This window comes from Marmota flaviventris, unplaced genomic scaffold (genome assembly GCF_047511675.1).
Source record: "Marmota flaviventris isolate mMarFla1 unplaced genomic scaffold, mMarFla1.hap1 Scaffold_878, whole genome shotgun sequence".
Taxonomy (NCBI): domain Eukaryota; kingdom Metazoa; phylum Chordata; class Mammalia; order Rodentia; family Sciuridae; genus Marmota; species Marmota flaviventris.
The window spans coordinates 65,001-82,500 of NW_027288426.1; positions in this window are offsets into that span (position 1 = coordinate 65,001).

The following is a 17,500-nucleotide window of genomic DNA, read 5'->3' on the forward strand; positions in this document are numbered from 1 at the left end:
AGCGCACACGCACGCAGGCCGCCCGCCGGCTCGGGACCGGGAGCGGGCAGAGGGCCACTCGCAGCGGGCGAGGGGGAAGGGGGGACGGGGCCCCTCAACCCCCGGCTGCGCGAACAGAGCCCCACCGCCACCGCGCGCACACACGCGGCAGGCACCAGCGGCCCACAAGGTGGCCCCACGTGCGCCAGAGGGCCCGGCCAGGCCCAGCGGGAACCCTCCCCCGACTCGAAGGGGGGAGGCGTGGGCCGCGGTAGGCACCAAGAGCAGGCGCTCGGCCCCCACCCGCGGGGGGCCGGCGGACCCCCGCCCTCCCAGACGGCGGGAAGGGGGGGACTCTCGCCTACACACACCACCGACGGTAGCGTAGCGCACAAGGCAGGGGGTGGCCAATGGGGGAATCCGGTACCCCACACGAGGCACGCCCTTCACGGATCGCTAGAGAAACGTTCCTCACTGAGGGTGGGCGGCACCCGACCCAGCCCCTCTCCCAACCGGCCGCCGAGACAACGAGGGGGATCTGCGGTATGGGCAAGCACAAGGCTTCTTGAGCGTTCGCGGCCGGGGACACCCAAAGCCCCATCGCCTCGGGGACCGGACCGGCCCCAGCTCGGCGTCCCGCCACAATCGCTCAAACGCCCGGGCAACGTCTCCTTTCCCCACCGGAGGTGGGGAAGAGCGCCCGGGCGCCCGCTCGCCTAACACTCCCCACGCCACTCGGCACTGGGGACGACAACGCAACCCGCTCCCCCCCGGAGAGGGAACGCGCAACGCTGCCGAGCTTACCGCCTCGATCCCCCGAGCGAAGCAACAACGCTCTTCCTTTCGGGCACTCGCCTCAGAAGCCCCCGCAGACGGGGCGAGACCGACAGCGAGGCGGCGGCCGGCCGCGGCAGCGGCACTGGGATCGGGAACAGCACACACCGGCTCAGCCTCAGGCACCTCAGGAAACGACCCGGAGCGCCCCAGGAGCACCGAAGCAGAGGCGCACCGTCGCGCCAAAGCAGCACGGCGGCAGCCCTCCCCGGCGCGGGGAGGGCCACACAAGGCCCTTGGCCGCCCAGAGCGGGCGGCGAGCGAGAAGCACCCGCTACGTCAAAGGACCCCGGGAGCGAGGTCGAGGCCGGATTCCGCACCCCCGCCCTTCCCCGCACCGCGAACGGGCGGGGAGGCAAGGCGAGGGACCCGCAGGCAGGACGAGAAGAGCTGGCCCATTCACCATGAATGTCCGTCCCTCGCCTGGCGCGGCTTTGGTCCAGCCCAGGAGAGCGCAGAGTCACCACATCGATCAGCAGAGTGGGCGGGAGAGACCCAGGGAGCAGGGGGAGACCCGGCGAGGACCGCTTCTAAGAGGAGCCTGCTACGGCCTCACCGGCCCCACACCCCAGGGAGAGCGGCCGACGACACGGAACGGGGAACGCCTGACACGCGCGACTCAGAGCCATGGAAACGAGCGTCGTCACACCGCCCCCGGTGCCCGCAGCGAGGAGCGCACGGGCGGTAAAGGACCACCCGCCACCTCCCCCGCCGCCCCCCGGCGCCAGAAGACCGGCCGGCCGGAGGTGGCACCACCACCGCGAGGGCACTCCAGGTGCGCCAAAGAGCCGTCGCACGCAGGCCCAGGCAAGCAGCTCCAGAGGGAACGGGTCCGGGCCACCCCATCAGCCCAGAGCCCGGCACGCACCCGGAGGCCCAAGCTCCCTCCCTCTGGCGGCACGCGCCAGAGGACAACGTGTCAGCACCTACCCGATGGCAGAAAACGGCCAACTCGGGCCAAAACAATCGCGACCGGGGCAACGGGGAACAGTTCACTCAGCACTGCCGCCTTCCCTGAACAGAGTCGCGGTCAGCACACCGCGATATCGAGCCCATCACCGAGCTCCAGAGCCCCTAGGGACAACTGGTCGACCCTCGTGGACGAAGGCGAAAACAAGAGACGGGGACCACCATCTCCAACGAGCAGGACCGGGGGGCGGCCGGGGAACACGCTAAGGCGACCCACCACCGAAGGACGCCGGGCATAGCCATCAGGACAAGCCCCGGGCAGCGGGCCCCCAAAGAGGGAATGCGGCAAGGCCGGCCAAGCACACCCCTCTGGCCCGCCCGGCGCAGCCCCGCGGCCACGCGGCCAAAACCCGTGAGAGAGAGAGGGAGAGGGAGAGGCAGCGGGAGAAAAATAACACAGGAGTCCCGGCGACCGACCCAGACGGGGCCAAGCGAAGCCCGTGGCGGCGAAGGAACCGCTCAGACTGCCACCCGAGGCGCCCGCGGCCCGGACCGAGCAGGGAGAGAAGACAACCGACACACACACAAAGCCTGCCGGTCCAGTATACCGCCAACGGGCCACAACGGCCCAGCCCAGCGCGACCGAGACAGTTCCGCTGGCGCCGCCCAACTCCTGGATCTCTGTCTCGGCCACCGCCACCGAATATCACGCCTTGGCGACTTCCGAGGATCAGACGCTCCCATAAAAGCGGCCACCAGGTGGAGCTCGACAACCGTCAACCAAATCAGGCGGAAGGGACGCGGAACCTCGGGCGGCGTCAGCGGGATCCGCTCCGCAGGGGTCGTAGAGAGTCACCCGGACACATCCCACCAGCCGGGGCGCCCCGCCAGGGCCCCCCACAGCGGCGGGCGCGAGACGCAGGCAGATCGGCCCAGCACCCCTAGAGAATCCGGCCGGGGACACGGGCGGTGTGGGACTTCAAAACCGAAACCACCACGGTGAAGCCACTATCAGACGGGCAGATTGCTAGGCCACGGTCGGATCCATCCACAGAATGGAGGAATTGACAGAAACGTGTAAAAACCCGTTGAAATCGGTTGCTTGGGAATTTGATCTGCTGGTCTTTGGGCTTGGTGTTTCCGCCTGTTTCTGTACCCAAAAAAAAAAAAAAAACCGGAAGATGAACAGCCTCTGAGAATCCTCCCTCCTCTGTCTGTGTCTGTGGTTCAGTGCCAGAGGGCCGGCCTAGCACATAGGAGGCACTGGGTTTGAGCCTTAGCGCGGCATACAAAAAGGAACACAGTCAAGAGAAGGCGTGCTGTCCACCTACAACTACTCTAAAAAAGAAAAAAGAAAAAGAAAGAATACTGACCATAACAGGAAAAAGGATTCTTCCTTGTGGAGTTCTATTTTGTCTGGCCACATTTTATATACATATATAAACATTTTTTTTTTATTATTTTTTTAAGAGAGAGTGAGAGAGAATTTTAATATTTACTTTTTAGTTTTCGGTGGACACAACATCTTCGTTTGTATGGGGCGCTGAGGACCGAACCCGGGCCGCACGCAACCAGGCGAGTGCGCTGCCACTTGAGCCACATCCCCAGCCCCTTTTTTAACTTTTACTTATTTTTCTTTTTTAAAGACAAAAGAAGGAGAGAGAGGGAGGGAGGAGAGAGAGAGAGAGAGAGAGAGAGAGAGAGAGAGAGAGAGAGAGAGAGAATTTTTTAATGTTTGTTTTTCAGTATTCAGTGGGCACAACATCTTTATTTTATTTTATGTGGTGCTGAGTATCGAACCCAGCGCCCCGCGCATGCCAGGGGAGCGCGTTACCACTTGAGCCTCATCCCCAGCCCATTAATTCTTATCTGTATTTGTGTTTTTATTTACCAATTTTTTTTTTTTCATCTTGTGAAAACAGATCAACTTTAATTTCAGCACCTGAAGCTATCCAAGGGTATGCTCTATAAAGGTCATGGGACTGTTGTACACATTCAATAAAGTGACAACTCTGCCATACCACTTAGTATCTCACAATCAGGAACATACTTTTGAATTGCTTAAACAGAATCCACAGAATTAAAACAAAATCAGAAGCCATCCACAGTTATACTAATTGTCAATTACAAGTTTTACAATTAATACTTGATATAACAGTCAATATATAGCAGGGGATATTGAAATGATTTCAGAGTCTCATCCAGTTGTATTCGATTGGGAAGGTTTCTTGAATGGGGATAAAACTGGCCAAAGATAGATACAACCAGGATCAGACCAGCAAGTAAAAGTCCTACCACAGTTTCTGTGGTTTCCACTTTTTTTTTCTTTGTCAGTTAAAAGTGAACAGTGAGAATTAAATACTTATCTTTACATATACACAAGGTATGCTGTGAAGCATACTTGCTTACAAACATATAAAAATACTTGTTAAATAGTTCAATAAGAAAATAATGCACAAAAGTACATAGCAAAAACATTAACCATCTGTGACTCTGGAAAGCTCAATTCCGTGTTTTATATGACAGCAAACAAAAACAACTTTAGTTTTTTTGGAATGCCTTAAACCTGAAATACTTGAAAAGGAAGACAGACAGAAATCATTCATTCTTATCCTTAGCATGGCTGTGAAAGAGTTAAATTAAGAAACCAAGTACACATTGAGATGCCCAAGTCCAGAATGAGTCCAAATATTTGGCCACATAGAACACTATCATCTTCAAGAGGAGGAGTCATCACAGGCTTGATAAGCAGTTTTTTGTTTTTTTTTTTTTAAAGAGAGAATTTTTTAATATTTATGTTTTAGCTTTCGGCGGACACAACATCTTTGTATGTGGTGCTGAGGATGGAACCCGGGCCGCACGCATGCCAGGCGAGCGCGCTACCACTTGAGCCACATCCCCAGCCCCGAGAAGCAGGTTTTAATCCATAAATACAATAGGTATTTTGGTATTTTGGCCACTGGGAAAGAAAAGCTGTAGTATCAAGAAAGGTCTGATATGTCTCAATTTTGTAAACTCCGTTCAGTGTATTTAAGGTTATGTAAGGTTGACATCAAAATCTTTAAAGATAGGCAAAAAATTCATATTAAAAAAAAAACCCTCCTGTGGATGTTAGAATAACAGTAGGTAATATGATTCCAGAAGTTAAAAATTATTTCACAACCTAAAACTTCAGCTTAGCAAACAGCTTAGGTTGCACAACTGATTCATCCCTATTAAGATGTAAGCCCTTAAAAGAAGAATATGTCTGTATATGTAGACATGTATTTAGAAAGAATCAGATCATCTTTGAAGCAGCCTTAGTGTTTCCTTTAAATTGGTCTGGAAAGGATTAGCCGGCTTCTTGGTCTAAGGCTAACACGGTGATCATTTGTCTAAGGCTAGAAAGGTACCAACATGAGGTAAACCATCAGGAGAGGAGGAGGAGATGAGGGCTTTTCCTGGGAGTTGGTAGCTAAAATTCAAGGGATTCTTAGAAAATGACACAATGGCAGCCTTTCTTGTCTTTTTCTTTCCGAGTTGGTTCCGGTGAAGGAGGACATTCTTGCTCTTGAAATTTCCTTATAACCCGGACAAGTTCATGAAAGGCTTGATCTACATTCATCCTCATCTTTGCTGATGCCTCCATGTATGTTACTTTAAGTTGCCATGCTAACTGCTGTCCTTCCTCCTGTGTAACCTGTCTTTCATGATCCAGGTCTGCTTTATTACCAATTAAAATCATTGGAAACTCATCACGATCCTTTACTCTGAGAATCTGTCTCTGAAACGTATAGATTTCTTCAAAACTGCGGAGCCCAGCCGGGCCGTGCCGCGCCGAGCCGCGCCGAGCCTCCGCCGCCCGCCCTAGGCCCGGCTTCGGGGACGTGTGCGGACGGGCGGGGGTCCCGAGCGCCGGGAGCTGCCAGGAAGGACTCTGGGCGCGGCAGCAAGCCCCGGGGCTGACTTGGTGCCGCCCGAGGCGCAGAGAAGCCGACTGAGCGCAGGGGTCAGGGGCTGTAGCGGCCGGGGACTGGCTCCTCTGAGCTTCTCCGCAGCGCCTGCGGAACGCAGCCTCCACCGCCGCTACAAATGGCCGTCTATTTACCTATCTGTTTACCTGAGTTTTTTGTTGTTTTTTGAGCATTTTCTTAAACCGCAAGTCATTTTCCATTGGGTCACAGAGCCAAATTTTACGTTTAGGCACTTGGTAATAAGAAGCTATAACAGGGCTCTAAGAGCGGTTGCCTTGGCTAAAAAGCGTGGGCCCTTGTCCCAGAGCGAAACAACAACAACAACGGGGGGGGGGGGGGGGGGGGGGACAAAAAGCCAAAAAAAAAAAAAAAAAAAAAAAAAAGAATCAAACAAATAATCCAATCAATCCATGGGCCAAGGACCTGAACAGATACTTCTCAGAAGTGGATTAAGACGCTCCTATAAAAGCGGCCACCAGGGGGAGCTCGAAAACCGTCAACAAAATCAGGCGGAAGGGACGCGGAACCTCGGTCGGTGTCAGCGAGATCCGCTTAGCAGGGGTCGTAGAAAGTCACCTGGACACGTCCCGCCAGCTGCCCACCCCACCCCCACCCCCACCCCCCCCCCACCCCGCGCCAGGGTCCCCCGCAGCAGCAGGAGGCGCCGGCAGTCTGCCCAGCACCCCTAGAGAATCCGGCGGTGTGGGACTTCAAAACCGAAACCACCACGGTGAAGCCACAATTAGTCAGGCCGACTGACTGATAGGCCACGGTTGGATCCATCCAGACTATGTAGGAATTGACGGAAACATGTAAAAATCAGTTTGAAATCGGTTGCTTGGGAATTTGATCTGCTTGTCTTTGGGCTTTGTGTTTCCTGCTTTTTCAGTACAAAAAAAAAATTGGAAGATGACCAGCCTCTGAGAATCCTTTCTTGTCTAGGGGCTGTCTGTGTCTTTGGGTCAGTGGCAGAGGACCGGCCTAGCACAGAGTTTGAGACTTAGCACGCCATACAAAAAGGAACAAATCGAAAGAAGGTGTGCTGTCCACCGACAACGTACTACGAAACAGAAAAAAAAAAAAAAAAAAAAAAAGAATACTAATCATAATAGGAAAAAGGATTCTTCCTTGTGGAGTTCTATTTTGTCTGTTTGGCCATTTTATCTTTTTATTTCTTTCTTTTTTTTTTTTTTTTTTTTTTTTTTGTTGTTGTATTTTTATTTTTATTGATCTATCAATATCACGGAGCCAAATTTTACATTTAGGCACTTGGTAATAAGAAGCTGTAACAGGGCTCTAAGTGAGGCTGCCTTGGCTAAAAAGCATGGTCTGTTGCCCTAGACTGAAACACCACATGCTCTGGGATAAATCAAGCTGGAGAAAGCTTGCCATCTCTACCTTCATTTTTATCTGTGTGCACATATTACGCACTGTTTCATCTAAGAAGTAGCAGTGCAACCAATATCTATCAGCCCTAAATGGACCCAACCCCTGCCCTCCCCAGCCACACAGGAGAGACCACAGTCTGAGCAAGAGCACTTCATGGTGTTGTCAGTCTGGTGTTGTGGCTCAATGGTACAGCACTTACCAAGTACGTATGAGGCACAGGGTTCAATCCCAGCACCACATTAAAATCATCATCATCACCTAAATAAACAAAATAAACATATGTATATATTTATCTGTTTATTTATTGGAGGAGGCCTGTAACCAGGGATTGAACTCAGTGGCACTCACTGACTGCGGAGCCACATCCCCTAGCCCTACCTATCTAGTATGTTACTTAGAGACAGGGTCTCACTGAGTTGCTTAGTGTCTCACTTTTGCTGAGGGTGGCTTTAAACTCTCGATCCTCCTGCCTCGGCTGTGTGTGTGTGTGTGTGTGTGTGTGTGTGTGTGTGTGAGAGAGAGAGAGAGAGAGAGAGAGAGAGAGAGAGAGAGAGAGAAGCGTGTCTGGGATGACAGGCATAGGCCACTGTACCCAGTCACTTATTTATTTTATTTTCAGTATGACTTCAAGGTACACACAAGACAATCACTGCCAGGCGTAGGAGGAACATAGCACATTGATAAACAGTCAGATGTTTGAGGAAGCATTCAACAATCTTAAGGTAGTGTGCAAGTCTTTCAATAACCTCAAAATACCTACATGAGGGTTGGGATTGTAGCTCAGTGGTAGAGTGCTTGCCTTGCATTCGTGAGGCCCTGGGTTCCATCCTCAGCACCACATAAAAATAAATAAATAAAAATAAAGATATTGTGTCCATCTACAGCTGAAAAACAAATAAATACATAAATAAATGGATGAATGAATAAATAAATACCTACATGAAAACCAGAGAGAATTAAAAGAAACGATGGATAAATCTATTATGGCAAAGAGGCGAGAACACTCATCCCTTAGCAGCTGACGACTTAGGCCATAAATAAATAATCAGTAACAAAGGACAGCAGAACTACATCGCGAACAACCCACACCTAATGGGCATGTTCAGAACACTGCAAGGCCACCACCACACAGCAGACATTCTTTTAAAGCGAATACGGAATGTTTACCAAAGTTGACCGTAGAATGGAACATAAACCAAATCTCCACAAAGTCTAAAAGATGAAATCACACCACAACTCTTCTCTGAACAACACAAAAGTAAGCTGGAGGTCGGGCATGTTGGCCACTGCCAGGAGTCATTTCAAGAACCGGATTAAACCCAAAGAAAGTATAAACCTGTAGATTCACAAATCTCAGGGAGAAATAGCAGCATCCATCTTTCACAAACTCTTGAGAGGGGCAGGTCAGGGGTCAAGGTGAGATTGAAATACCCCCAACAAAGTGTCAACTTTATCAAATCAGTAGCCTAGAGAGAGCAGGTACTTGTACTATTCCTTCTCGGTGCCATTGTGGTTTTTCTTTGGGGGGGGGGGAGGGGGAGGGGTGGTTCCAGCCTCTTTGGGTTCCTACCACTTTGTCTGCAAGGGAAAATTTGTTTTCTGTCAGGATGGGGTGCCAGTTATCAGGACGGGCGGGGAAGTAAGATTCTTACACTAAACCGGGCTTGCTTGGGGGCAGGTCTCAGTTCTAATTTACATAACAAAAGGCAGTGCAAAGTCTCTCCCACTGCCCCTGAAGGAAGAAAAATGTGGCCTCTCCAGGCTGTTCACAATTCCCAACCTGTTTCAAATTCCAGTATGGTTTCGCGTATCTGTTTTAAGGGTCAGTTTGTCTCTCTAACTCTGCATTTATGCTGACCGATTGGTTTAAAACTAAACTAAGAGGTTAATTTGAATATCATTTGTTTCACAGCATTGGTTCAATGTGTCCACCAGCATTTAATTTCTCTCTCCTGATGTTCCTTAGTAATCTGATTGCTTTGGCCTCCTTCTCCTGGATCATGTGTAACTTGCCCCCCTTTGGTATAAAAAGAAACCTAGGAGGAGATTGATCCTAAAGAAAAGGGGTGCTCCACTAAGTGAGAAACTGAAAATCAAGCGAGAGAGAGAGAGAGAGAGAGAGAGAGAGAGAGAGAGAGAGAGAGGGAGTGTAAGTTATAGAGAGAGAAGGGGAGAGTCTCTTGTACTTCAGGGTTTTTGTTTGTCTGTCTGTCTGTTTGTTTCTTTGTTTGTTTGTTCTCTAATAATTACAGTGTTTCAATTGGAAGCTCTGCCCTGGGTAATTCTTTCCAATTCTTAGAAAGTAGTAACTGTGGTTATGTTCATTTCTGTTAATGATCCATTCTTCCTGCCTCTTAAATTCATTGATCACCCAGAACTTTTTTGTTTGGGGCAGGAGGGGGCCAGGTGCTTGAGAGAATTTTCTTTTTTTTTTCCTGTGTCATTTGAACGGAGATTTGGACCTCTGACTAAGAGTAGAGTTTTCCTAGAGAAAAGAGAAGAGCTCTAAGGGAAAAGCAGGGGGATTAGATTTAAAAAAAAAAAGCCTTTTGAAACCAAACTATTGTTAGCTAAAACTGCTTACTCTTTGCCGTGAATGAGAAGAATCTTAAAATATGTGATATGTTTGGGTCAGTCCAATGTGTCTTTGCGATGATTCATCATCTGAAGTGGCACTCCCTTTCTCCACTGAAAAGTCTTAACTGGGCCTCTTCAGAAATCTTCACCCAGACTGGTTTTAGGTCTGTCAGCCCGAAGAGTCTCTGCCAAAGAATTCAAGGTGGATAAACTTCCTATTTTCGTGTCACCCTGTTTACTTGGCCACTGGCCGAGAAGATACCAGCACTCCCCCTTACTAGTTTTTCACAAACATATCCAGAATAGTACTTTGAAGAAATGTGCAAACAAGGCCTCTGGCCTTGAGCTGGACTTCACAGAGATGTCTACAGGTTTAAGATACGAGAAGAAGTTACCAACTGGACTCCATGGTAACAGCTGGCAGGGGGAGACTAGACAGGGGAGAAGAAGCTCTCCCCTTCTCAGGTGTTGTCCTCGAGGGGTTAACATGCCCAGAACAGTGAGAGAAAAAGCTGCTTTTATGTGAACTTCTGCTGACCATGAGTTTCTGAGCCCCTCCCCTTACATGCTCGGTAGAAAACTCTGAAACTACCTGAACTCAGGGGATTAATTCATTACAGCAAAAGCCAGCCGTGTCCTCTGAACTTGGCTGCAGCCAAATAAAACCGTTTTCCTGCTCTGTTCGGTCGGTGCCTTGCCTCATTTGTCCCTACAACACATCCATGTAAGGAAGACTTTATCAAGCCAGTAGCCTAGGTAAAGCAGGTTCCAGGTTGCTTTTTGCCACCACCACCACCACCACCACCACCACCACCAACAACAACCCCTCCCCCCTTTCGCCCCCCCCCCCCTTCTTTGCAACTGAGAGATAAGATCGAGCTAACATGGGTCACTCTATATGCAATGAATACCAATAATTTCTTCTGATTTTTTTTAACTACATACAAACAAACAAACCAAAAACCATGAAAAGTATAAACTATGTTACTGAGAATCAAGAAGAGTAATTCACTCATGTAAATTCAGAAATTCGTAAGGGTGGCTGTGGTTTCTGTCTGTTGCTGTTGTTGTCCTTTTTGTCTTTTTTAAAAAAAATTTTCTCCCAACTGTCAAATCAAGGAACTGGGGGGGGGGGGGGAGGTGGGGGTGGGGGTCAGAAAGAAAATGTAACAGGGGTCCACTTTATATGCTTTGAGTATAAGTCTCACTGCTCAGCCACTGAGGCTCATGTTAAAACCCATATCCTTTTTCCTTTCTCTTTTTCCTTCCCTCCCCCTCCCTAATCATAGGTGAAGGCTATATTGACTTTCAGGGTCGGTTATCTGCCCATTGGCTAACAAATATTTAGAATTTCCATCCAGAAAATCACTTTTCTGTTTGATAACCTTGTTAGGCCTCGAACAACAGAGTGTCAGCAGAGTCGTCAGAGTTTTGTTGCTGTAAAGGTTCAGTTCTTATGTTTTCTTATTATAATAAATTCCCCCTCTTCCTTCTGAGATGCTTTGCCTCTGAGCAACACCCCCCCCAACACCTACCCCCCCTTCTCTCTCTCTCTCTCTCTCTCTCTCTCTCTCTCTCTCTCTCTCTCTCTCTCATTACCGCAGGGCTCCATAAGTTGCTGAGGCTGTGTTAGTCTTGTGATTCTCCTGAATCACCCCACATGTCTGTCACTGGAGATGTGTGCACATCTGGGGACTAGAGTAGTATGCTGTGTGTGAGAGATTATTTTATTCTTCAAAAGTCGGTACACTTAAAGACATATAGGTTTCCTACATGAGAGGTCACCAATTAGTGCCCTTTTTATTAGAACGTGTATTGTATCGAAGCTCTAAACTTATCCCATAGTCAGTGACACATGTGGAAGTTCTAACATATGCATTCGCATTCGGTGTAACATTCAGATTTAAAAAAAAGAAAAAAAAGATCTGTGCTTGGGGCTGGGGATGCGGCTCAAGTGGTAGCCCGCTCACCTGGCATGCGTGCGGCCCGGGTTTGATCCTCAGCACCACATACTAACAAAGATGTTGTGTCCACCGAAAACTAACTAACTAACTAACTAAATAAATAAATAAATAAATAAATAAATATTTAAAAATTCTCTCTCTCTGTCTCTCGCTCTCACACTCTCTCTAAAAAAAAAGTTTAAAAATAAATAAATAAATAAAAAGATCTGTGCCATTAATGACCAGTTTTCACATCTGTTAGTTTTAATTGAGTAAGTAAGGGTTTGGTGATCGTTTGTTGAAAGAATACTCCTGTACCAGGTGAGTGGCACTGTTTTCTGAACGCATAAGAGTATTTGTCCACTTGAGTCCAAGCTGTTCACCTAGGTCCAACTGTTGGTGAGCAAAAACCACATCGTGGCAGTTATCTGGCCAGAGTCATAGATTCTGAACGTGGCTTCCAAAGTCAAAGGTCAATGAATGTACGTAGGACTTCTAGGCAATGTGATGTGAAGATCTCTGGGCTTGTTGTACAATAAATATGTCTGTGTTCCTTCAGCATTGAAGGAAATGTATTCATTCTAGAATGCAAAGCTTGGGCTAGGGTTTTAGCTCGGTAGTAGACCACTTGCCTGGGACGTGTGGGGCGCCGGATTCGATCCTGAGCACCACAGAACCCAAAACAAAGGGGCACACAAGCAAATAGGGTAAAGATAGTGTGTCCATCCATCTACAACTCAAGAAATTAAAGGGGAAAAAAATTAAAATGCAAGTTTTAGCCAGGCATGGGTTGGGGGTTCATGTCTGTCCTCCCCCCCCCCCCCCCCCCCAGAGGATCAGGAGGAGCTTGAGAGAAGGATTGTAAGCTCATAGCGAGAGAAAGTAACCTCGCGAGACCCCTGTCTCCAAAAGAAAAGTTGTGATAGTAAAAGCAAATGGGACTCCGTTTTGTTTTATGTCTCCATTCTGTAAAACAACCAGGCCAAGTAGAAGGGTGATGACTGGGGCAAGATGTTCTTTTCCTTGTGCTATAGAAACCTTTAAGAACACGGAAATGGGACATTGTTTCTGTAACTAGCCCATAACGGGGGGGGGGGGGGGGGGGGCGGCTATGCTTCTGTCACTGGAGTGGCTAGGCTGATTGTGATTGGCTGAGCGTCCCTCCGCCTGACTTCACTCTCCCGCTTCTGTAACATGGCTATGGCTTGCTTGCATTAGCTAGACGCCCCCTCCCCCCAAAACGTCCCTTTTGCAGGTTTCAGGCTTATAAGGGGCACCCTTGCAATTGTTTGGGGCTGGCCAGGGGAACAGCTTTATGTTCTTCTGCTCAGTCGCCACTACTTGTGCTTTAATAAAGGCTTGATTCCTTTCTACGTGAGTGGTCTGGAAGTCAGTTTTTGAAACCCTGGGACCAAGCTTTAACTAGAACAAGCAAGCAAGCCAGAAAACAAATGAATAGATAGATAGATAAATTGAATATGGGGATGTGGCTCAGTCAGTGGTCAAGTGAGCGCTTCTGGGTTCAACTCATAAATCAATGGATTTACCAAAAATGTATAAAAATATCTGTATAAAAAGGGGAGGGGATGTTGGTTTATCTCAGTGGTAAACTGTGTCTGTGTTCAGTCCCCAGTTCCAGGCTCCAGTCAGAAACCAGCCCCTGTGTGAGGGGCTGGTTTTTAGTTCCATCCCCACCAAGGAAACCCTGACATGAGTATGGGGAGCCTTATTTGTCTATTGGATGCCAAGGGTAGAGTGATTTCCATCTTGATCTGCCCCCCCCCCCCGCTTTTTTTTTTTTTTTTCTGTGTGAGCAAGGTCTCTTCTAGTGTCTTGATTTTATTTATTTATTTATTTGGCCTAGTTGGAAACAATGCCTTTATGTTATTAGTTTCTTTTTATCTGGAGCCGAGGATGGAACCCAGGGCCTCGAATATGCTAGGCGAGCACTCCAACGCTGAGATATAAAGGACCCCAGCCCATCCCAGCCCAGCACGGCAGTCTGGCAGTCTTCATTTTTTTTTTTTTTTTCCTTTCCCGTGGGCACTTTGAGATGAGATTGCCTTGCCTGTTTTGGTTGTTTGAGTCTCTCTTTGTTCACTACTTTTGTTTCTTTTGTGATGCTAGGCTGGGGAAGAGACCCAGGGCCTTGGGCATTGGTCCACAAACGGTCTTGATTGCTGGGCAACACCCTCACCTTTTTTCCTTTGTCTCTTCCCTTCCCCAGAAAGTAAACCCAGGAAGGGCCTCCCTCTCCTTCTCCCAGGCCCAAATTCATCCTGTTTGGGTTTTGTGCGCAGACCGGTACACACTAGACACACACACACACACACACACACACACACACACACAGGAAACATCACTGTTTTGTTTTTGTTTGTTTCTCTCTTAACCTCATCCAGGCCCTCCCTCATAACTCTCAGGGGTGGGGGAAGGTGTTTACTATGGACCTCTAGTGGTGACAGCCTTGGGAGGGACTACTGCTGGGGAATTGGAGTGAGTGGGATGGGGGAAGTGTGGATTATAGTTCAAATTCCAAGGGTCGGGCAGAGGCACAGAAGCTATCTCCTAGGTGGGGCATGTTAAAGGCTAAGGAAAGTGATCAGATACCAGGGGTGAAAGCGATATGTCCTCCCCGCCCCCCAGTGCTTCCGGGGGACTTTACTGTATGGGGGAGGGGGGGCGGGGGAACAACCGCACTGAGGCCCGTGCCCATCTGTCTTTCCAGGGACTCAGTAGGCTGAGGGAAGAGAGGAAGATATGACGCGGCGGCTTGCAGCTTAGTGATCTCTATATGGATATAGATATACATATCTAAGTCTGTCTGTCTGTCTCTCTATCTATCTATCTATGTCTACACATGTAGATAGATTATATCTAAACTGGAAATGGAACTCAGGCAGGCCTTCCAAAATGACGGTAGCTTTGCGCCACCTAGCGTTCAGTGACTGCAACTAACGAGGCTGCCCTTTTCAGACCACAGACCACTCACTGTGGACTCCCAAGTTCCACAGGGTGGAAACCCGTCGCTATGCACATTCTCGTGTATATGCTTGTGTTTCTGACCCGGTGGCAAGATGAGATCCGACTGAAGAAGCCAAGCAAGCCTAAAACGTGTGTCCCACCTTCACCACTCCTAAGTGTGGAGGATTAGCTGACTGAGAAAGCCTTAGGGGAGGGAGCAGCTTCGGTCCCATAGGGGACAGTTGGGGAAGGCAAGGACCCTGAGTAGCTGCACAGTTGCTCTGGGATCCAATTTTACCTGTAGAACTACTCGGCGCTACATAAACCTCAGCCAGCCAGCCAGCCTGTGCTGCATTTTGTCCTGTCTTTATTGGTATTAGGTACTTTCCAGAAGAAATGGGGGGGGGGGGGGATTTCCCATCTCGTGTCAAGAGTCTCCCGGGACCGAATCCTCCTTGTCCATGCTTTCCTTGAAGATCCTTTAGAGATTCTTCACTTCGAGATGGACGGATGTGTGTGCTGCTGCAGGTTTGACAGCCATCCGGGAGGAAAAACAACCACCAAAAAAAAAAAAGTGTCCCAAATCATCTTTGTCATCATTCCACCATCCTTGGAAGAAGGAAGTCGATCCAAAAGTCCTGGAAGAGAACAGTAAGAGTAGTGAAAGATCAGAATGGTAGGACCGTGTCCAGCAACCACCACCTCAGCTACTCACCAGAGAAGGTGAGGTCCTGGGAGTACTCAGGCAACCTCCAGAGACCTTGAGCTTTAACCAGCAAATAGAGAAAGGAGAGAGGGAAGGGGAAGGGGAAGGGGAAGGACACCACCCCCCCCACCCCATGTGATAACACCACCACAGGGTTTATCACAGACTGAGATAGGATGTTGTCTCCTTTGATGTTAGCCAACATGAGCAATCAAGGGACACTCCCTCTCAAAAAAAAAAAAAAAAAAAAAAAATTGAGGTGTAACTCCGTGGTGGTGGTTAGGTACTTCTGGATTCAATCCAGTGGAAATCATATCACCTTTCTTCCCTGTTTTAGGCACGAGTCCACGCCCAGCGTAGTCTTGAAGTCACATAGACTTTGGAGACCAGAGGATGTCAGAAATGACTCTTATCAAAAGTAAGAAGCCGAATTACAACTGCGGCCAGGAAGAAGTGCAAGGTGGCCTTTGAATCTCCTCTACAAAATCTCCTGTTGTTGCTGACGTGCAGAAGAGTCCCTGTGTTTTTGCTTTGCCAGTGCTGCCATAAGCCTTTTTTCCTGTGTCTCAAGACCTTGCCATCCTTATTGGATTGGGCCAAGCTTTCAGCAACAGGAAGAGGAGAGAGAGAGAGAGAGAGAGAGAGAGAGAGAGAGAGAGAGAGAGAGAGAGAGAGAGAAGGCCGGGGGAGGGGGAGCAAATATTAAAAAAAAAAAATCAAGAACAAAAATAAAGAAAAGTAAACGAAAGGAAGCACCACCAGCACCAGCACCAGCAGGAAAGAAACAGTGAAGCAAAAGTGAAAGAAAGGAAGGAGGGAAGGAGAGAGGGAGCGAGCGAGAGTTGAGTTGGTGGGCAAGGAAGGACAGAAATGCACAAACACTCAAGAGCACCCCCCCCCTGGCTGTGACATTCCTCTCCAGGTACTGACCACCAAGAGAAGAAAAAGCCCAGACCCACACAAGTAATGATTTGATGCATGCAATTAAAACTGAACTCCCGATTAGGAAAGAATGTCCCCACTTGAAATAAGGAATATTCGTGGAGTCATCCTACCGCCACTTATAGCTAAAAAGAAACCATTGACAAATTAACTTGGGCGGGGGGGGGATGGGGGGAGGAAGAGGAAGAGGAGGAGGAGGAGGAGGAGGAGGAGGAGGAGGAGAGGGAGGGGGAGAGGGAGAGCGGAGGGGAGGGGAGGGGGAGGTTAGGGTGCGGGTGGGGGAGGGGAGGGGAAGGCGGGGCGAGGAGGAGGAGGAGGAGGAGGAGGAGGAGGAGGAGGAGGAGGAGAAAAACAGAGGAAGAAATGAGACAAGAGAAGTCTGCGAACTCCATTTTGCACACAGATGCCCCTGGTGGCACAGGATTGTAATCCCAGGGACTCGGGAGGATGAGGCAGGCAGAGTGCAATGCGTCAAAACTCCAGTAGCACTCCCAGTTCCACATCAAAGGCAACCAAAAGAAAAACACACATAATTTCACTTACCCAGGCAGTATTTACATTGGGACAACTGGTCGACCTCTTTCGTTGGGGGTGTACTGGTCGACCTCCGGGATATATATATATATATATGTGTGTGTGTGTGTGTGTGTGTGTGTGTGTGTGTGTGTGTGTGTTGCCTTGGAGGAGGAAAGGAGTAATAGGATGAGGGGGTCAAGGAAAAGAGAGAGAGAGAGAGAGAGAGAGAGAGAGAGAGAGAGAGAGAGAGAGAGAGAAGGGTGAAACTTAGGGGCTGGGTGTGTGGCTCAACCGGTAGCATGGGGCGCTGGGTTAGATCGCACCAAATAAAACATAAAATAAATAAAAATAAGTTAAAAAATAATAATAATAAAATAAAGATGTTGGGTCCACCGAAAACTAAACAATAAATATTAAAAAAAAAAAAAAAAAAAAGGAAGGAAGGAAGGAAGGAAGGAAGGAAAGAAAGAAAGAAAAGGCGTGTATGAGTGAACACCAATTTCGACCCCAACCCCCATCCCGCTTATGTTAGGACAGCTGGTCGACCTCCGTACTTACCGCATGGAAAAAAATTCCAAGTCCTCATGCGGACAACTGGTCGACCCCGGTCGTGCTGGGGCAAACCGGCCAACTGGTCAACCTGCGGGAGGGTGGGGGCGGAAGAGGGGGAGAAGAAATGTAAGTAAACCAGCGCGGCAAACAATCAAACAAGCCCCGCCTCCCCGCCCCCAACCAAAAAAGGAAACCAATCATCTAGGGCTGTGAATATATCTCTGCAGGTAGAGTGC